The 22315-nt window shown below is 39.9% G+C and overlaps 1 protein-coding gene across 4 annotated transcripts in view; it reads left to right on the plus strand.

Annotated features, from left to right (window-relative positions):
- The first annotated feature begins 7973 nt into the window (after window positions 1–7973).
- AMOTL1 (angiomotin like 1) overlaps window positions 7974–22315 on the plus strand; it is a 169376-nt gene continuing 155034 nt past the window's right edge. For all 4 annotated transcript variants that reach the window (XM_066370842.1, XM_066370851.1, XM_066370860.1 and 1 more), the window contains exon 1: window positions 7974–8105. The gene's annotated coding sequence lies outside the window, so the exon portion shown is untranslated. The remainder of the gene's footprint in view (window positions 8106–22315) is intronic.

The raw sequence follows: 22315 nt of genomic DNA on the forward strand, positions 1-22315 counted from the left end.
CAATGGAGCCTTGGCTGCGGGAGGGGAAGAGAGAGACAGAGAAAGGAGAAGGGGAAGGGTGGAGAAGCAAATGGGCACTTCTTCTGTGTGCCCTGACCAGAAATCGAACCCAGGACTTCCACACACTGGGCTCTACCACTGAGCCAACCAGCCAGGGCTCATTTTTAATTTTTGAGGAAACTCCATACTGTTTTCCACAGTGGCTGCATGAGTCTGCATTCCCACCAGTAGTGCAAGAGGGTTACCTTTTCTCCACACCCTCGTCAGCACTTGCTGTTTGTTGATTTGTTAATGCACGCCATTCTGGAAGGTGTGAGGTGATATCTCATTGTGGTTTTAATTTGCATTTCTCTGATGCTTAGTAATGTTGAGCATTTTTTCATCTGCCTATTGCCCATCTGTATGTTCTCTTTGAATAAGTGTCTATTCAGGTCCTTTGCCTATTTTTTAATTGGATTGTTTACCTTCCTGGTGTTGAGTTTTAGAAATTCTTTATAAATTTTGTTCATTAACCTCTTATCAGATGTATCGAAGAATATGTTCTCTCATAGAGTGGGTTTTCTTTTTATTTTGTTAATAGTGTCTTTTGCTGTGCAAAAGCTTTTTAGTTTGATATAGTCCCATTTGTTTATTTTGTCCTTTATTTCCCTTGCCTTAGAAGATATATTGGCAAAAATATTATTTTGAAAAATGTCTGGGAATCTACTGCCTATATTTTCTTCTAGGATTTTTATAGTTTCACATCTTACATTTAAGTCTTTTATCCATTTTGAGTTTATTTTTGTGAATGGTATAAGTTGATGGTCTAGTTTCATTTATTTGCATGTACCTGTCCAATTTTCCCAGCACTATTTATCAAGGGTCAACCTTGATCATGTGTATTAGATGCTGTGCAGTGTCTGTCCTATGGGCCATAGTTATTCTCATCAGGATCTGGTGCCTGCTGGACTCCTCCTTTGGGTGTTCCACTTGTGTGACTGGTTGAGTCTAGCATTGGTGTGGTCTGCAATCCACTACTGGTTATGTTGGTTCTGGGTCCTCTTGGTTGGGGTTTGAATACAAGTTGATGTTAGAAGTTTTTTGGATTTTTTTTTTTTTTTTTAACAGAGACAGAGAGAGAGTAAGAGAGAGGGGTAGATAGGGACAGACAGGCAGGACAGAGAGAGATGAGAAGCATCAATCATCAGTTTTTCATGGCGACACCTTAGTTGTTCATTGATTGCATTCTCATATGTGCCTTGACCGCGGGCTTTTAGCAGACCGAGTAACCCCTTGCTCAAGCCAGCGACCTTGGGTCCAAGCTGGTGAGCTTTAGCTCAAACCAGATGAACCCGCGCTCAAGCTGGTGACCTTGAGGTCTCAAACCTGGGTCCTTCCACATCCCAGTCTGATGCTTTATCCACTGTGCCACCACCTGGTCAGGCCGTTAGAAGTTTTTGTAACCCACTGTACAGTGGGCTACCTGTCTTTCGCTACCACTCTGTTCACTGTTTGTGTTGGCATTTTCTGTGCTTGGGTGTGTGTGGGAAGGGCCAACTTGTGTATAAAGATTGACTTCCTCCAGCTTAAAGCTGACAGCAACTCTGTAAAAGGGCCCAAGTTCCATAAGATTTGCCACCACTTTTCAGCTGTTTCACCTCCTCTTGCAGCTGCCTGGTCTTCCCACAGTCTTCTGTAGAAAGACTGTAGTGTGGGCTCAGCCTGGTCTCACCCCACCAAACCCTCCACAGGTTGCAAGCTTGTTGGGTTAGGGCAACTGAGGTCAGCAGGACACCAGTAGTGGGACCCCCTACTTGGGGAGGGTCTCTTGGTTAGGAGTTTGGTATGGGGACAGTGACTCCTATTCCAGAGCCTAATCCCACAGCCACTGCTGGATTCTTCAATTCTATTTCTCTTTAGAGAAGTGAGCAGCAGGTCAAGGTTGGGTGGAGCCAACTGTCTCCTCTGCAGAAGTTCTTTTAGCTGAGGAGTTCCTGGTCTCAGGTAGGGAGATTGAGAAAGTCTTCTACTGGGGCTGATTGTGACCCTTCACCCAGTTGGTGGCTGAGCCCCTCATCTAATCCCAACAATAGGCTCCAAGGAACTCACACTTTGAATTTCTGAGCTATGAGCCTCTCTGTCTTTCCCCTGTGGAACTTAGCCCAGCAGGGCAAGGTATTTGGGACTTGGGCCAGCTGACTCTAAAGCTCTACCTCATCCAATGAATGTGAGCTGCTGTATAGGTGTTAACCATAGAAAGCAGAACTCTCCTCAGCTGGGTTTGGCACCTGCCAAGCTCTTCCTTTGGATATGCTGCTAGTAGTAGCTTGTTGAGTCTTTCTCTGCTGTTGTCTATAGCTAGCTAACAAATGTGTTGGTTCTAGGCCTCTTAGGAGGGAACCATGACTGGTCCTCAGAAACCTTTTTGGAACTACAACCAATCCAGAGTTTGAGGCTGTTTGTGTTGGTCTTAGTTGCACATGGAAGGATCAAGATACACACATAGGCTGGCTTTTACCAGCACCAGACCTGGAGACAAGTCAGTAAAAGACCCAAGGTTCCCTGAGATCACATCCTGCTGCCTCTGTCTGCTGGCTGTTTGGAGCTAATCAGACATCAAGAAAGGTGATGGGTGTGGCTCTCACCTCAGGGCTCTAGGTGCTAGTCTGTCCTGAGTTTTTTCACAGACCTCAGTAGGGTGTGGCCACTAGGAGTTCAGTGGGTATGGCCTCTGAAACTTAAATATTTGGTCCAGACAGTTTCTATGGAATCTCCCATAGGGCAGTAGCACCAACCATATTTTCAGGAAAGTGAGGAAGAGGGGAGCTCTGGCCTCAATACCAGACAACTAAATCACTGTCACCCCCTGGGTCTTTTCAGCCCCCAGCTTTCTAGCCAAGGCTGCTTACTTCTCAACAGGGCCCAAACTCCATAGGGTGGGACAAGAGAGATTCCTGAGGGTGGAGCAGTTACCTTTCCCCAGGCTGATGCCGCAGGGAGGGGGCTGCTCCACTCAAGAAGATGGCGACTGTGGTATTGGAGAATGACTCAGCACAGGGGTTCTGGTGTTTGTCCTCCACTGTGTCTCTCCCTGGGCTGCCAACCACACACTCTCCTCATGAGACTCTAGTTCTCTCAGCCCTCCTGAGGTGGGTGTTCTTCTTGCCAAAGCACAAGATACTCACAGGGCATCCCAAAACATCTCTCTTCCTCCACCATTGAAGCCTTTCATTCCACACTCATGCAAAGAACAGTCATTCAATCTCTGCTCTGGACCAGGCTGTTCAAGGAGCTGCTGTGCCATCCCTGCTTCTCTCAATTAGGGCTTTCTGTCACCATCTTATTTCCTCTCAGTTTCTCTAAAACACAAATAAATCAATAACTTCTTCCATCATTTCTCTTTTCCATCTTTTCTCTTTATTAGCCTCTTCCCTTCAGGGTCTTGGGCCCAGGGCCCTGCACACACCTGCCTGGTCTTAGCCCCAGGATAGATGCTAGTTACCAATCCAAGCCAGCTTAGTACAAGTATCAGCATATCAAAACCTTTGATTTACATTGTTATTACTCCCACTCAGCACAACACCTGAGGCTCAAATTCAAATAGATTTTGAGGCATATGGTTTCATGTATTATGTTTCTGTATATTATGTTTCTGTATTATGTTTCTGTATGTGGTGCCTGGCATGATACAGACACACAAACCCTGTGGCAAAATCTTCCAAACCTTTCTCTATAAACTCTAACCAGATACGAAGGGGGCAGATTGGACTTGCCTGGCCTTGCCTTTTCTCAGATGTTAGTCCAGGACAAGTCTAAAATTAGCCCCACCTCTTCCTGGTGCTAAAACTCAGCTTGGAGCTGCGGCAAAAGGGGGCTAGTTACTTTTAGAAACTGGCCCAGTGGGGCTTAGAGCTGAGCAACGGAAACAGGTGATAGAAACTGGGCCCAGAACCTGCAAGGCAGGAAAGAAGAGCCAGATCAAATTCAGAAGCTGAGATCAGAATGCCAGACCCAGAGACTGGGGCTGCAAATCCAGACTGATGTCACGGTCACAGGCAGATCAAGGAGAACGGGCACAAAACCCAGCTAGGGCTCCTCATTGCTCTTACTGCAAACTAAGGTAGGTAGGAGTGGGGGTGCAGGGAGGGAAGGGAGAGGGTGTTTTAGGTACACATTGTGGGCCAGTGGCTTTATATATGGTATCTCACTGAGTCTCAGATAGGCTCTAATATTTTGCCTCTTTTACTGTTAACTAAATGTAATGTCATAGATGTTCAATAACTTAGTCAATGCCACACAACCTGTGAATGGAAAAGTGGGATTCAAACCATGGCCTGTTTATTGTTTATATGATAGCCTATTTATCACAGCGCTTTCCTCTACGCTGCCTCCGCGAGTAGCAGGAAGGGAGATTTCAAATCCATGAGGATGAGCCACCACGTTGCCTCGCTGGTATTTCTCTCCCTGGGTCATATGCTAATTTCCTGGGGCACTTTGACAAAAATACCAATGCTTGAACACTGCCAGCCATCCAGAGGTTCCAAGTTAACTGTTCTGGAGTAGGGCCTAAGAACAGTATTTTACAATTTCCTAGGAGTTTTTTTGTTGTGCCACCTGGGTGAAAAACTAGGCTCAGTGCTTTGTTGCTGATCAGTTTCCTGGGGACAAACTGGAGAAAAAGGTGATGACAGATGTCATGCCCAACTCACCTGGGTGCCACACCAGCCAGGCAGGCCACCTGGCCAGCAATGACACAATTCTTGAACAATTTTCTGGTTGAAAGTGATCTCAAATGCTGAAGTCAGGTATAGAATTTAAAAACAGCATTAAAACCACAAAGAGAGAAGAGAGGCCAAGAACCTGCAATAAAGCAGAAATTTTCAAAAAAGAGAAGGACAGAATCAGTATCATCTATCATTCTAAGTTGTTACTGTGTCCCTTTCTCTAACCTGCTACAGAAAACCTTTATAGCGGGAAGAAACAATATAATTGGCAGGGCTCCGCCAAGGAGCAAGTAGTACAGAGAGTATGGCATGCTGGGCTCGCAGCCCTGTGCACATTAGCACCTGGCTATGTGTTCGATGACTCTTGATTTCTAATTGTTTCCTATTTAATTGTTCAAACCCTACCTTCTCTGAACTCTCCTGGAGGCCAAGGGCTGTCATGTAGCAGACAGAAAAGGACATCTGAAACACATTATGGTCCTGGTTGGGACATCTTTTAGGTCCTCTGGATTGTATACAGTTGACCCTTAACAATACTGAGTCTTTCAATCGATTAACTTGATATATTTCTACATTTATTTAGATCTTTAATTTCTCTCAGCTTTGTTAAGATGGTAATTACCAAGTTAATCTATGAATTTAGTATAATTCTAATCATAATTCTACTATACTTTTTTGTGTGTTTTTTGGTGGTTTTTATTTTTTTTATTTTTCTGAAGTGAAGAGCAAGGAGGCAGAGAGATAGACTCCCGCATGTGCCCAACTGGGATTCACAGAGCATGCCCACCAGGGGCGATACTCAGCCCATCTGGGGCATTGCTCTGTTGCAACTGGAGCCATTCTAGTGCCTGAGGCATTGGCCATGGAGCCATCCTCAGCACCCAGGCAAACTTTGCTCCAATGGAGCCTTGGCTGTGGGAGGGGGAGAGAAAGACAGAAAGGAGAGGGGAAAAGGGGGAGAAGCAGATGGGCACCTCTCCTGTGTGCCCTGGCTGGGAAGTGAACCCAGGACTTCCACACATTGGGCTGACGCTCTACCACTAAGCCAAATGACCAGGATCTCTACTATGCTTTTTAATTAAAATTGACAAGCTGATTCTAAAATATCTATAGAAATACAAAGAATTGAGAATATTTAGGAAGTCTTTTAAAAAGAAGTCAAAGTTGTAGACTTATACTACTTAACTTTAAAATTTACCATAAAGTTACAGTAATCAAGACAGTGTGGTACTGATAAAAAGATCAACAAACAGATCAATAAAACCTAGAAATAGACACACACTCATTTATTTTATTTTTGACAAGATGTCAAAACAACCCAACTAAGAAAGGAGTCTTTTCAAAAATATCATCAAGTGGATATAAAACAACTATAACACTTGTATGTTGTTAGTAGGAGGAAATGATACAAGAACATTGGAAAAAATTCTTGTAAATAAATATTGAACTCTGGTTATTAACATTGAAGTGTTGGGGGAATCATTAATATCTGCAACTTACTTTGGAACACGATAACAAAATGAGTTGCTGGATGGATAGAGGAATGGACAGAGAAATAATATGTAATAAAGCAAATATAGTAAGATGTCAATTGAAGAAACTACATGATGAGTATATTGGTGTTCACTGTAAAATTCTTTCAACGTATCTCTAAGTTTGACAATTTTATGAGTGAATGTTGAGAACAAAAGATAATTGGAGATAATTGGCAGATTGACCATGAGGTGGAGTCCTGGTCCTGGGAACAGAGTCTAGTTGAAATATAGGGGAACAAGGTAGGCAAAGGAGGCTTCAGGGTCCAGAAATTGGCTTTCTTTGTTCTAGTCTTACTTTGGCAATGAACCTGGTGACTGGGGCAAAGCAAAAAGCCAAATTCCTCTTGTATTCCTTAAGATCACTGGCTCATGCTTTCTGCAATTGCCTTTTTTGCCAGATGGTGACTCAATGGATCTGTTCTAGAAATCTGGAACTAGAAGGGGGTTGTCTAACACTGTTTACTTTATACCTACTGAGTGCCTACTGTAAGCTACTCTCTGTGCTATGCTTTGAGGATACTATGATGAAATGAATAAAAATGGCTCCTGCCTTTTTATTGATCTTGCCATTGATGAAACTCTGCTCCTCTTCCACTTCTCTCATCAATTACACCCCAACCAGAAGACTTGCAGGTCCCTTTCTAAGCCATGTTGGCATTTCTTATATCTCTGAGTTCAGAATCCCCGTTCTTATGTTGGACCTGAATACCTCTATCTAAACAGAAAGAGATTTTTTTTAAATTTTACTCTCTCTGATACTAGAAGTCCCCCAAACCTCAAAATAACTTATTAAGAAATTGAATACATGCATAGTGACCGAAAGTCCCCTAAAGTGTCCTGAAGTAGAAGCATGAGGGAAAAGGCTTTGGGCGGCTAGCTTGCCCCTCTGCCCCCCTTCCAACAGAGGTCTCGCCAGTAACCATTCCTTGCCCTGGCACTACAGTCAGAAGTCCTGCCCAGAGTCTAGCCCAAGCACGTGGCACCAAGGGGAGGTGCCTGGCCTGCTGTACAGCTTGACGTACCCTTGAATCTCATGTTACAAATCCAATTGTTGCAGCCTCACCATTAACATACAAAAGAGAAAATTTCTTGCCTAAACATCTCTTTTCCCAAATCTTCTTGGTGAAATGTGAGCATGTTTTGAGCTGATTTATTAATTTTACAAATGACCCAAAGTTGGTTGAGTGGTACCACAGTCAATAAAAAGAAAATAAAAATTGGTTTCCTTAATTAGAAAGGTTATCACATTTTCCATAAAGTGACTCATCCCCTTTCCTTAGCTGAACACCTTCCCCTCTGCAAAGTCCAGACTATCACCTACTTGTTACCTTTATATGCTCATTAATCCACCAGCTCTGAAAACTTCTTAGCCAGGCAACCATTTCCCGCTTCTTAATGTCCCTCCTCCTGACTGAAATATCTTTGCTTCTCCTTTCCACCTTCCTTCTGCAAAATTTCTACCTCTCAGTAATTGAAATACCTGTTTTCCTTCCCTAAAAGCTGTTTTCCAGACAGTTGGATTCTTGGGAGATGTTGATACAACTCAGGAAAAGAGTGTGTGGCTGGTTAAGGTGATTGGTGCTTCTGGACTCTCTGAAGCTCTTTGAAAACAGGGCTAGTCAGATTCCAGAGATTTACCTTGTGGTAGCTGAGCGTGTCTGGGCAGCGGCTGCATAATTGGATGGAGTCATCACTGATGAGGCAGAGTTGGCTCAGCCAGGGAGCACTCGTTGCTCTTTTAAACTCCACGGCACTCGGGATGAAGTCACCTTTCTTCTTTTAACCAACAGATTTGCCCCGTGAGTTGCTGTCACTTCTGTTAGAACTTGGTGTTTTCCTACTGCCTGTCCCCGGGACCTTCTCTCAGGTAAGGAAGCTCTATTTCGTGGGTTTTCATGGGAAGCTTGATTTGAAGGGGAGTTTTTAGGGCATCTCTGGGTAAAGTTGGAGGCAGGTCAAGGGACACTCGATTAAGTGAGGTGGATGGTTGGTTCCCAGGCAAGTGGTATTGACCTGGTGGGCTGGCAGGCCCTAGGCTGGGTGAGCCGAACCCCACCCTGCTGGACGCAAAAGTGACCGGTTCTCACAGCAGGTAGGAGAATCTGATCTGTTCTGGGTTTCAGTGTCTGTTCTAAGAGTTGTATAACAAGCACATTGGTGAAGCACTGATAGGTGGTTTCCTTTGGGTTAGGACTGTCTTATGCCCTCTGCCTTCCTCACGACTGGCTTTGTGTTTCGGGTAGCACTCACAGGGTCTCATGACAAAAGGTGATGTGCAGAAACACAGCAGCTCCCGTCTTCCTAAGAGTGCAGCAGGAGACAAAGGGGCCCCAACTTCCTGTCCTGACATGCAGGCAATTTGTGTAAACAATGGCTGAATGGCTGCATGGGGCAGAAGTGTGCAAACACGCCTTTATGCCTGTTGTAAGTTGTAAGAAAATGAGTATGAGTTTTGGGGTGTGTGTATGTGTGTGCGCGTGCAGGCAGACCCGTGGTCCTAGGAACCACTAAAATCTCCCTGCAACACTTTCAATGGGTTATATGAGCCACTGTCATGGATTGAATCATACACCTTTTATTAGTTTTGGAGGGTTCTATAAAGACATCTTTGTTATGACAGAGTCACCTACAGGGTGATAAATGGCTTTTTGGAGAGAGTTGAACAATTGTGAAGTGAAACCATTCAGAATTGCAAAAGCCCTTTATTACCTGACATAGAACTCTACTACATGTGGTATTCAGTACGTTCATCCATAATCTCCAAAGGGAGCAAGAATCATTAGATCAGAGATGCTTGTTTTGTTATAAATGCAATTGCATACTGGCTGCCAGCACCAATATGCAATTGGCTCCATCCAGAATTCACCCTTGCCTGAAAACTGCTCCCACTCTGTGTCCCTAGCTCAGTGAAAAACATCTCATTGTCCATAACAGACTTCTGCACTGTCACCCATGGCCCCTCTTTGTCCTCACATTCCCATATCTACATAGTTTGACAGCACATCCAGCAGATTCCACCTTTATATTATCTCTCAAATCCATCCATTCTCCCATCCATGGCTATTTTTCTAGTTGAATGAGCCCTTATCATCTTCTTCTAGGATTATGGAAGCCTCCCACCCAGGCTTCCTCTGTTCAGTCTTACCTTCTCAGCGCAGTCCGATGATTCTGTCATGATTGCTCAGCACCTGCACAATCCGATCATTCACTGGATAGTTGATTCGTCTTCTTAATAACCCTCAACATTTTTCACATCTCTCCATTCCACCACCACCTTGGTCAATCCCGTCAATGTTTTTTGCCTTTGTTATTACAATAACATTGTAGCTGACCTCCCTGCTACCTCCCTTCCTAACATATTTTAAGCTTCTGATTTTCCCAAGTTTTTAAAAAACTTTTTTTTTTCAAGAGCAGAACTTGAAACACTCATTCCCCTATCTGGGGTTTAGAAACACCAGCATTTTTGTGACTCTTGTAGATACTTCAAGGAGGGAGACAGAGAAAATGGGGGATGATGGGGGTGTGTGTACTGAAATGAGAAGGTGCCCTGAAGAATGCATAAAGCTCAGGTCTTGGAACCCTGCAGGTCTACATTTGAACCTCAGCTCCTCCACGTCTAGTGTGGCCTTGACCAGACTGGTGCACATTCTCGAGACACATTTGCCCGAACTGTGAAGTGGGAATGATAATGCCTTCATTATGTGAATGTAAAAGTTAAATGAGAACATTTAGGGAAGGCTCTGAAGTACAGCAATCAAGAATTTTTAGTTTCTTTTTTTCTTTCCTTCCCTTTTAAGACTTATAATCTCTAACTATCATATAACTTGTAAGCATTCATGCGTATGTGCATATACAATCATCTGTTTTTGGCATGGTAGGAAGGAGGAATGGCAAAGACATATACAGGAACTCTTAAGGAATTTACTTAGAGTGGCAAAGCAAACTTAAATAGTAAAGCCACATCTATAAAACTAAGCATTCTGTAGTTGTCATGTGTATAGTACCAGTTGAGTACATAAGCAAGAAGGGCTTTAAAAAAACAGATTTATGAATACTTGTAGAGTGTAAATAGATTTATATCAAGCAATTTTTATTTTTTTAATTATTTTTTTATTAAATTTTAGAGAGGAGAGAGAGTGAGAGAGAAAGAGAGAAAGAGAGAGAAGGGGGAGGGAGGAGCAGTGAGCATCAACTCCCATATGTGCCTTGACCAGGCAAGCCCAGGGTTTTGAACCGGCGACCTCAGCATTCCAGGTCGACGCTTTATCCACTGCGCCACCACAGGTCAGGCCTCAAGCAATTTTTAGATTTAGGATTTTTGAGGACTTAATATTCACTGACCACCTGGCTGGTTGGCTCAGTGGATAGAGCATCAGCCTGGCATGCAGAAGTCCTAGGTTTGATCTGCAGTCAGGACACACATGAGAAGTGACCATCTGCTACTCTCCCCCTCCCTCTCACCCTTTTCTACCTCTTCTCCTCCTGAAGCCAGTGGTTCAATTGGTTCAGGCGTCAGCCCTGGGCACTGAGGATAGCTCAGTTAATTTGATCATGAGCCCCAGACAGGGGTTGCCGGATGGATCAGCCAAGGCAGAGGCAACAGAGCCATCCTCAGTGCCTAGGCCAACTTTGCTCCAAGGAGCCTTGGCTGTGGGAGGGGAAGAGACAGAGAAGAAGGAGAGGGGGAGGGGTGGAGAAGCAGATGGGCGCTTCTCCTGTGTGCCCTGGCTGGGAATCAAACCCAGGACTTTCACATGCTGGGCTGATGCTCTACTACTGAGCAATTGGCTAGCCAATCACTTTTAGAGTGATTTAAGGACACATGGTTCAGTGTTTCAGTGATGTTACTCACTCATTTATTTATCATTTATTGAGCACCTACTCTGTACTGGGTCCTATATTGTACAATTTCTTTGCTACTTTCCCATGCAACATGGACAATAATTCTCCTCCTCTTGAATTAGGGTTAGCTTTAGGAAGAATTAGGGTTAGCTTTAGGAACTTGTTTGACCAATGGAATGAGAAGAAAGTGATATTTGAGGACACCCATGACTAGGTTTTAAGAAGCTTTGTTGCTTCCTCTTGGGTTTCTTGGCCCACTCACTCTTGGGGAAACCAACCACCATGTAAACTCGTGTGCTGGCAACCTGGCTGTCTGAAGGGGGGCCCTGATTTGCAGCATTTGCCTTTTTCCATGATAAAATTAACCCCTCCTCCATGGCTGATTTCAATCTACTCAAGCACACACTGAATGCAAGGTTGGAAGGAAATACACAGAATCAGCTTTTATACATCGGTACAAGCCAGCCCAGTGCATGACTGCAAATTACACTGAGACTACCACGCTAGCTAGGTGAGGAGGCTCCATTCAGAGAAGCTCAGCCTGCCAAAGATTTCCCAGCAATCCAAATCCAGGCTGCAGGGAAAAGGCCTTTGGATGACTCCAGAACCAGCCACTGGCTTCAATAGTGTGACAGCCCATGAATGAGAGCTGCGTAGCTCAGCCCTGCCCACCCACAGGCCTTGGGAGGGAACAACGTGTATTCTAAGTTTAGAGGTAGTTTATTATTACAACAATAGATAACTACAAGAAGTGGTAGTATGGTTTACCCAGAAGCAAGGGCCCCAGAAGGTGTGGAGAAGTAGGGGAAGCTGTCCAGAATCTTATGGCTTTGTATATTCTTGGGCCTTAGATGACTAAAGAAGAAAATGTTTTAGTTTAAAAGCCCGAGACACTGTTGGTGGGAATGTAAAGTAGTACAACCACTATGGAAGAAAGTATGGAGTTTCCTCAAAAAATTAAAAATAGAACTACCATATGACCCAGCAATCCCTCTACTGGGAATATACCCCCATTACTCAAAAACACTGGTACGTAAAGACACATGCAGCCCCATGTTCATTGCAGCATTGTTCACAGTGGCCAAGACATGGAAACAACCAAAAAGCCCTTCAAGAGATGATTGAATAAAGAATATGTGGTACATATATACTATGGAATACTACTCAGCCATAAGAAATGATGACATCGGATCATTTACAACAACATGGATGGACCTTGATAACATTATACTGAGTGAAATAAGTAAATCAGAGAAAACTAAGAACTATATGATTCCATACATAGGTGGGACATAAAAATGAGACTCAGGGACATGGACAGGAGTGTGGTGGTTACCAGGGTTGGGGAGGGGAAAGGAGGGGGTGGGGGGAGATGAGGGGCACAAAGAAAACCACATAGAAAGTGATGGAAGATTATATGACTTTGGGTGATGGGTATACAACATAATCAAATGTCAAAATAACCTGGAGATGTTTTCTCTGAACCTATGTACCCTGATTTATTAATGTCACCCCATTAATAAAAAAAAAAAGCCTGAGACAGAGACTTGATTACTTTACTAACTGGTTTTGCCCTTATAACTAAATCAGTGAAAGAACAGATCTCTTACACATGCACTCTCTCTCCTCTCATCACCTGCCTGCATCACCTGTCCACCTACCTCTATTCACACAAAGCTCTGCAGGAAGCTCTCCCTCACCTGCTCTGTTAATCCTGCTCTATCCTCCCATGGAATTTATTAGGGAAGCAGGTAGAACAACAAAAAAAAATACATGAAGTCAAGTAAATGTCCAGACCCTGGAGATATGGTGGAAAGCAACTGAGATCCTTTTTGTAAAAGAGCAGAAAAGAAGAGGATTTAAAACCAAGCTTCAGAAGACTCATAGATAAGGGTTGAGAGCATGAACTTAGAAATCAGTGACCTGGGTTCCAATCTGCCTTCTGACATTTTCTAGTTGGTTGACCTCAGAAAGTGTCTAGACATCTCTCTTCTTAATTTCTTCAACTTTAAAATCTGAATAATAATGCTATCTCACAAAGTGCTCTTGGAGATTAAATGAGATGATATTTGTAGAGTACTTAGCATATTGTGCTGAATAAATAGCAGTTACCAGTAGTAGGAGTGATAGTGTTGGTGTCACACCAATGGCACTGTTGTCACAAATCCCAAAGCCACAGGCTCCCTGGCCAGCCCAGAGCTTCAATCAGTCATACTGTAGGGTCCTAGGATAAGTGCTCAATAAATACTTAAACCAAATATCTAGATTCTGATCATTTATTCTACTGCCATCTTTTCTCTTTTTGTCCCCCAAACATATTCCAAATGCTTAAAAAGCACAACTATGCATTATTATTTCCCCTATATTTTAAACAATAAGAACTAAGACAATATTCTCCAATTTCTTGTAAGTCCTCTTCTTATCTTCTACTTTGTAGCTAGTATTTGAGTAGTTTAGTGCTCAATATATATTAACTATTATTATTTTTTAAAATTCTATTTATTTAAGAAGAAATTGAAGTTGGGTGACTTTTGCGGGAGTCCTGAACCCAGGGTGATCCAGAAATGTCAGGTTTGCCTGTTTACACGTGCCATCACTTTGGTAAGACAGTCAAGATGAAGAATAACAGAATTCTTGAGAACAAAATGTGTTAAGTTTTCCTGCTTTATTTACACTTTGAGAATAAGGGTTATTGCAACTTAAATCAATAAACTGACATTAGGTAGACTTGTTTAATTAAATTTATGGTTGGTCTGACCATGCAGATTTTTTAAACAAAGAGTAATGCAAACTTCCTGACTATTAAAGAATAGTTGATTCATGTATTTTTTTAAAAACTTTTATTACAAAATATTGACAGATTCATGAGTGCGTGCCTACCTCCCCCAGGTCCCCCAGAGTTAACACTCTGCATAACTAACTATACTATAATATCAAAACTAGGTCATTGGCATTGGTATAATTTGTAGACCTCATTTGGATTTGATCAGTTATGCATGTACGCATTTGTGTGTGTGTGTGTGTGTGTGTGTGTGTGTGTATAGTTGTATGCAATTTTTATCATGTTAACTTCTTGGAACTATTCCCATAAACAAAGTACAAAACTATACAAACACCAAAAGTCTCTCTTTACTACCCCTTTGTATCCACCCCATCCCTAACCCTTTGAAACTATTAATTTGTGGTCCATCTATATTATTTTATTTCAGGAGTGTTTTATAAATAGAATCATGCAGTATTTACATGCATGAGATTGACTTTTTCTACTCAGAATAATTATTTTTAGATCCATCCAAGTATGTATCAATACTTGGTTCTTTTTTTTTTTTTACTGCTGAGTAGTATTCCACAGGTATGACTGCATCATAGTTTGTTTAATTATTCACCTATTTACCTATTGGAGAACAATTGGGTAGTTTCCTGTTTGGGGCTATTACAAATAAAGCTGCATGAGCATATATTTGTGTGCAATTTTCTTCATGAACATAAATTGTCATTTCTCTGGGATAAATGCCCAAGAGTACAATATTTTGGTCTTATGAATGAAGTCCATTTCTAGTTTTAAAATAAAATGACAAAGTGTTTTCCAGAATGGCTATTACCTTTATGGAGGTTCTCTGCATCCTTGTCAGAATTTGGTGTTATCTCTATTTTTTATTTTAGCTATTCTGATACCTGAGTAGTGGTACCTCATAATATTTTTAAGTTTTTGTTTGTTTGTTTTAGAGAGACAGAGAGACAGGAAGGGAGAGAGATGAGAAGCATCAACTCATAGTTGCATCACTTTAGTTGTTCATTATATTGCTTCTCATAGTGCCTTGACTGGTGGACTCTATCTGAGCCAGTGACCCCTTGTTCAAGCCAAAGACCTTTGGGTTCAAGCCAGGGACCACGGGATCATGTTGATGATTCTACACTCAAGCTGGCAACCCCATGCTCAAGCTGGTGAGCCTGTGCTCAAGCCAGAGATCTTAGGGTTTCCAACCTGGAATCTCAGTGTCTCAGGTCGATGGCCTAACCACTGTACCACCACTAGTCGGGCTATGGTATCTTGTAATTTTAATTTGAATTTCCCAAATGGGTTATGGTGTTAACCATCTTTTCATGCATCTATTTCTCATCTATATACCTTCTTCAGTGAAATGTCTGCTAACATCTTTTGACCATTTTCTAATTGGATTGTTTCGGTTATTTTACTGTTGAGTTTTGTAATTTCTTAATATATGCTAGATACACACCCTTTCTCAGATGTGCAGTTTACAAATATTTTCTCCCACTCTGTAAATCTTTACTCCATCCTTTCAATAAGGTTTACACAGAGCAATTGTGCTGAACTCATTTATCAGTGCTAGTTTTTTCTTTTGGATTCATTGGGATTTTCCACATAGACCATCATGTCATCTAAAAATAGAGATAATTTTAATTTCCTCTTTCCAGTCTGTATGACTTTTGTTTCCTTTTCTTGCCTTATTGTGCTGTGCTGGCTAGAACTTTAGGTACTCTGTTGAGTAAGGGTGGCAAGAACAGACATCCTTGCCTTTTCTCAGTCTCACAGGAAAAGCATTCAGTCTTTCTTTTACCATGAAGTAAGGTGTCACTGCAGGTTTTTTGTAAATGTTCTTGATCAAGTTGAGGAAGTTTCTATACTTAGTGCGTTGAAAACTTTTGTCATGAATGACTGTTGGATTTTGTTCAATGTTTTTTCTGCATCAGTTGATGATCATATTTTATATTTTTAGCCTGTTGATAGGGTGGATTACAGTTAAATGTTTTTAAAATATTGAACAAGCTTTTTATATATCTAGAATAAATTCCACTTGGTCATGGTATGTTATTTATTTATTTTTTTAATAAAGAGCTGCTGGATTCAATTTACTGATATTTTGTTGGGAATTTTTGTATCTCAGTTTCTGAGAGTTATTGATTTGTAGTTTGTAGTTTCCCCTTTTGTGCTGTCTTTGATTTTGATATCAGGGTAATACTGGCCTCATAAAATGAGGTACAAAACAATTCTTTCTCATATATTCTTTGGAAAAGATTGGGTAAAATGCGGCATTAATTCTTTAAATGGTTGGTAAAATTCTCCAGTGAAATCATTTGAACAGAGAAATTTTTTTTTCCCCCAGAAACTTTTAAATGATAAATTCAAACTCTTTTATGATTGTAGACTGTTTAGATTATCTATTTCATCTTGGCTGAGTTTTCATTGTTTATAGTTTCAAGGCATTAGGCTATTTTTTTAAGTTGTTGAATTTAAGACTATAAAGTTATCCAGAAGATTTCCTTACTATCCTTTTTAATGGCTATAAGCTCTGTAGCAATACCTCCAGATTCACACCTGATGCTAGATATCTGTCTTCTTTCTTTTTATGTTTATCAGTCTAGCTAGAGGTTTATTGATTTTACTGATTTTCTTTTTCTATAACAACCAGCTATTTGTTTCACTGATTCTCTCTATTGTGTTCCTGTTTTCCGTTTCATTTAATTCTACTGTTATCTTTTTTTTCCCCTTCTATCTGGTAAGGCTTTTTTTTCCTCTCTCTACTATTGTCTATTTAAACTTCACATTTTGCATTTGATCCTTTTTCATAACTTTTCTTTTCTTTTTTTTGTTAAGGTTTTATATTTTTCATCTGTTTCAAGAGTATTCGTGATTGTTTGCTGAAGTACATTTATAATGGCTACTTTAAAATCCTTCTCAGATAATTCCAGCATCTGATTTACTGCTTTGCTGGTATTGGTTTTCTTTTCTCATTCAAGTTGTGTTTTTTCCTAGTTCTTGGTGTGATGAGCAATTTCCGATTATACTTGGGACATTTTGAATATTACATTAGGAGACTTTTGATCCTACTTAAATACTTGGTTTTTGTAGCTAGTCACCTATTTAGATTGAGAGTGGAGGTCCTCACTTCCTTTTATATGCTCTAGATCCAATAACAATTTTGTTTTGTCAGAGCTCTTATAAGAGTCACATGGGTTACCTTGTTCTTCTGGTTCTATCTGGGCTCCTGCTTCATTACTGGAAGTGCTTTCTGGGATGCTTGGTGGGTGTGGGGCAGGTGATGGATCCCACCCAGGCTGTGCTGATGCTGTCCCTGAGGACAGATAAACCTATCTGCTTTCTCAGGTATGGGACAAGGACCTTACTGATGCTGATGAAGATGGGGACCACTACTGTTCTTGGCACAGGGTGAGGATCCTGCTGATGTTGACACCAAGGAAGATAAGTCTTGCCAGCAGGTGTGGGGTGGGGAATGAGTTAGTCTGCTCTGCTCAGTTGATGCTGTAGGAGGTCAGTCTCTTGGTCTTGTCACTGCCCTGCCTGAGAGTCAGAAGATGTATCTTTCTACTAGGTCTCTGTTGGGCACACCCTTCCCCTGTCCTTTGGCCAGAGAGAGAAGGTTTTACTTGCTTCTTTTCTTTCTTTCTTTATTTTTAAAAATTCTATGCCTATCTGGGGTTGTAGTTCCCCCTGGTACCCAGTGTGGGATATATGGTAGACAAGAAGAAAACCTAGTAAAATCACCATAGTATCTCAAGTCTTTAGGTCCCTAGAAAATCAGCCTTCTACTTTCCATTTTTTAGGATCCTTTTATGATTGTCTTTTAAGTTATTTTCAGGGTATTTCTTTAAATTTGTAGTAGGAGGTAAGCAGGGAGGAAACGTGTCTTTAATATTTTAAAATTAAAAAGTGAGACTAGCCAGAAAATTGTTTTCTTTTTGTGGGCAGAAGAAATGTAGGAAAGGAAGTTTAGCCATACTAGATATTTACGCATGTTCCAACATACAATAATTAAAATACTGTTTGCACACTAGAGAGATTGATGGAAAAGCATAGACTTCAGAAATAGACCCAACAAACATGGCAATGTAGCATTTAAATCTAGTGATGTGACTGCTATTTGGAATAGACAGTAAAGTTAGATTGCTCCCTAAATCAATTCCAGATTGATAAAAGCATTTTATTGTTTAATAGTGAACAATATAAGTAATTTTAAATGGGTAAATTATTTAATAATTTTGAAATAGGAACTTCTTAAGCATAGTACCAAACCCAGAAATTATACAGAAAAAGATTGATATATACAATTACATGAAACATTGATAATAACAGTATAAATGAAATCAAACTACAAATGCTGTATGGAAAAAGTCATTTGCATTATCTATGTAATATGACAAAATAGATTTTTCTTAAATTTTAAATAGCTCATTTAACAAGAAAAAAAATTGAGTGAAAATGGGCCAACCATGTGAACAGGCTGTTCAGTGGAAAAGAAATAGAAATGGCCAATAAACACAACAAAAGAAAATAAACTCCCAAATATAGAAGCACAAATTAAAAGCGAGAAAATTTTCTTCTTTTTATTATTTAAAAAGTTACAAAAATGAGAAATATTCATTGTAAAAAAGGTATAAAAACATATAAGGTATATGATGTTAAATGAATGTTTCCTTCAAAGCCTCATCATACTCCCAAGCTTGAAATCTCTCTTCTTTCTCTAGGTATATTAAAAGTTGCTATTTCTTATAGCCCTTTCTCTATGTGATTGGAAGTGCCTGTGTGTGAACTTCTTTCTTTTACACAAATTGGATCCCATTTATACATTGTATTACACCTGGTTTCTTCTTCTTTTTTTTTTTTTTTGTGATTCACATTATTATCACAACTTTTCATGTCAGTCACCTTATTTGTATTAACGGCTGGATAGTATTTACAATGTAACTATTTTATTTAACTATTTATTGGGGAGCATTCAAGTGTTTCCCTTTTTAAAAAAATATTTATTAATTTTAATTTATTGTGTTTACATGGATTCAGGTGTCCTACTCAATATAACTTTGTCACCCGCACCCCTTGTCCCCCATTACCCCTCTTTTCCCCCCTCACCCTAACTCCTTCCCCCTTCCCCTCTGGGATTTGCTGTCCTGTTATCTGTATCTATGTGTTATGTATATATAATTTCACTAATCCCTTCACCTTCTCTGATCCCATCCTCTCATCCCCCTTCCCTCTGAGAGCTGTCCCCCTGCTTCCTGTGACCCTACCTCTCCCTCAATTCTGTTCCTCAGTTCACTTTGTTCCTTAGAGTCCACATGTAAGTGAGATCATATGATATTTGTCTTTCTTTACCTGGTTTATTTCACTTAGCATAATAATCTCCAGGTCCATCCATGCCATCACAAAAGGTAAGATTTCCTTCTTTTTCATGGCTGCATAGTGTTCCATTGTGTATATATATCATTGCTTTTTAATCCACTCATCCACTGATGGACACTTGGGCTATTTCCAGATCTTGGCTATTGTAAACAATGCTGCAATAAACATGGGAGTGCATATCTTCTTTTTATCAGTGATTTGGTATTCATAGGGTATGTTCCTAAAAGTGGGATAGCTGGGTCAAATGGCAGTTCCATTTTTAATTTTTTGAGGAATCTCCATACTGTTTTCCACAGTGGCTGCACAAGTCTGCATTCCACCAGCAGTGCAGGAGGGTTCCCTTTTCTCCACACCCTTGCCAGCACTTATTATGTGTTGTTTTGTTAATGAGGGACCTTTTGACAGGTGTGAGGTGGTATCTCATTGTGGTTTTAATTTGCATTTCTCTGATGATTAATGACATTGAACATTTTTTCATATGCCTATTGGCCATCTATATGGTCTCTTTGGAGAAGTGTTTATTCAGTTCTTTTGCTCATTTTTAAAAATTGGATTGTCTACCATCCTAGTGTTGAGTTTTACAAGTTCTTTATGAATTTTGGTTATTAACCCCTTATCAGATGTATTGTCAAATATATTCTCCCATTGTGTGGGTTGACTTTTTATTTTGTTCATGGTGTCTTTTGCTGTGCAAAAGCTTCTTAGTTTGATATAGTGCCATTTGTTTATTTTGTCCTTTATTTCACTTGCCCGTGGAGATAAATCAGCAAAAATTTGCTATGAGAGATGTCGGAGCGTTTACTGCCTATGTTTTCCTCCAAGATGTTTATGGTTTTGTGACTTACATTTAAGTCTTTTATCCATTTTGAGTTTATTTTTGTGAATGGTGTAAGTTGATGGTCCAGTTTCATTTTTTTGCATGTACCTGTTCAATTTTCCCAACACCATTTATTAAAGAGACTGTCTTTACTCCATTGTATGCTCTTACCTTCTTTGTCAAATATCAATTGATCATAAAAGCATGAGTTTATTTCTGGGTTCTCTGTTCTGTTCCATTGATCTGTATGCCTGTTCTTATGCCAGTACTAAGCTGTTTTGAGTACAATGGCCTTGTAGTATAACTTGATATCAGGAAGTGTGATGCTCCCACTTTATTCTTCATTTTCAAGATTGCTGAAGCCTATTTGTGTTCTTTTTTGGTTCCATATAAATTTTTGAAATATTTCTTCTATATCTTTGAAGTATGCCATTGGTATTTTAATAGGAATTGCATTGAATTTATAAATTACTTTGGGTAAAATAGATATTTTAATGATGTTTATTCTTCTTATCCATGAACACAGTATATGCTTCCACTTGTTTGTATCTTCCTTGATTTCCTTTTTCAATGTCTTTTAGTTTTCTGAGTATAAGTCTTTTACCTTCTTGGTTAAATTTACTCCTAGGTACTTTATTTTTTTGTTGCAATAGTGAAGGGGATTGTTTCCTTAATTTCTCTTTTAGACAGCTTATTGTTGGTGTATAAAAATGCCACTGATTTCTGAATATTAATTTTATATCCTGCTACCTTGCTGAATTCATTTACCAGGTCCAGTAGTTTTTTGACTGAGACTTTAGGGTTTTCTATGTACATTATCATGTCATCAGCAAATAATGTTAGTTTTACTTCTTTTCCAATTTGGATGCCTTTTATTTCTTCTTCTTGTCTGATTTTTGTGGCTAGGACTTCCAGAACTATGTTGAATAAGAAAGAGTGGTGAAAGGGGGCACCCCTGCCTTGTTCCTGATCTTAAGGGGATTGCTTTTAATTTTTGCCCAATGAGTATGATGTTGGCTGTTAGTTTGTCAAAGATGACCTTTATTATGTTAAGGTAGGTTCCCTGTATTTCCACTTTGCTGAGAATTTTGATCATAAATGGGTGCTGGATTTTATCAAATGTTTTTTTCTGCATCTATTGATATAATCATGTGGTTTTTCTCCTTCCCTTTGTTTATCTGATGAATCATATTGATTGATTTGCAAATATTGTACCAGCCTTGACTCCCTAGAATAAATCCCACTTGATTATGATGTATGACTTTTTTAATGTATTGCTGGATCCAGTTTGCTAATTTTGTGTTGAGAATTTTAGTATCTATGTTCATCAATGATATTGGTCTATAGTTTTCTTTCTTTGTAGTGTCTTCACCTGGTTTTGGAATGAGGATAATGCTTGTCTCATAAAAGGAGCTTGGAAGTCTTCCCTCCTCTTGGATTTTTAAAAATAGCTTGAGAAGGATAAGTGTTAGTTCTTCTTTAAATATTTGGTAAAATTTGCCTGTGAAGCCATCTGGTCCAGGTCTTTTGTTTGTTGGGAGTGTTTTGATAATTGTTTCAACTTCATTTGTTGTAACTGGTCTGTTTAGGTTTTCCGATCCTTCCAGATTCAGTTTTGGAAGACTATATGTTTCTAGAAATTTATCCATTTCACCTACATTGTCCAATTTTTTGGCTTAAAGATCCTTATAGTATTTTCTTACAATCCTTTGTATGTCTGCAGTGTCAGTTGTTACTTCTCCATTTTCATTTCTAATTTTTTTTTTTTTTGAGTCCTCTCTCTTTTTTTCTTGATGAGTCTGGTTAAAGGTTCATCAATTTTGTTTACCTTTTCAAAGAACCAGCTCTTGGATTCATTGATCTTTTGTATTTATTTTTTTAGCTTCTATGTCATTTATTTCCACTTTGATCTTTATTATTTCTTTCCTTCTACTTCCTTTCTTCACATAGCATTTTTCATGTATATCTCTATATAAAGACAACCCACACCTCTTAGACAGCCAATGAAACATCTAAATTTCAATCTGTGCAACCTAAATACTAGTTACAGTCCTTTATTGTACAAAATAGTTACACTACATACACAAATATATAATAAGCAAAACATCCTTCATGGTAAGATAGCCTAGGTCCCAGCTACCTGTCACCTTTTAGTCTTTCTAATAGTTTTGTGTCATCCACTGTTTCAGAAAGAGGCACACAGTACTATTGTTTTTTATAGATTCTGGTGACAGTCATCAGTTTGTGCAATGAACTG

Source organism: Saccopteryx leptura, chromosome 1 (assembly GCF_036850995.1).
Source record: "Saccopteryx leptura isolate mSacLep1 chromosome 1, mSacLep1_pri_phased_curated, whole genome shotgun sequence".
Taxonomy (NCBI): domain Eukaryota; kingdom Metazoa; phylum Chordata; class Mammalia; order Chiroptera; family Emballonuridae; genus Saccopteryx; species Saccopteryx leptura.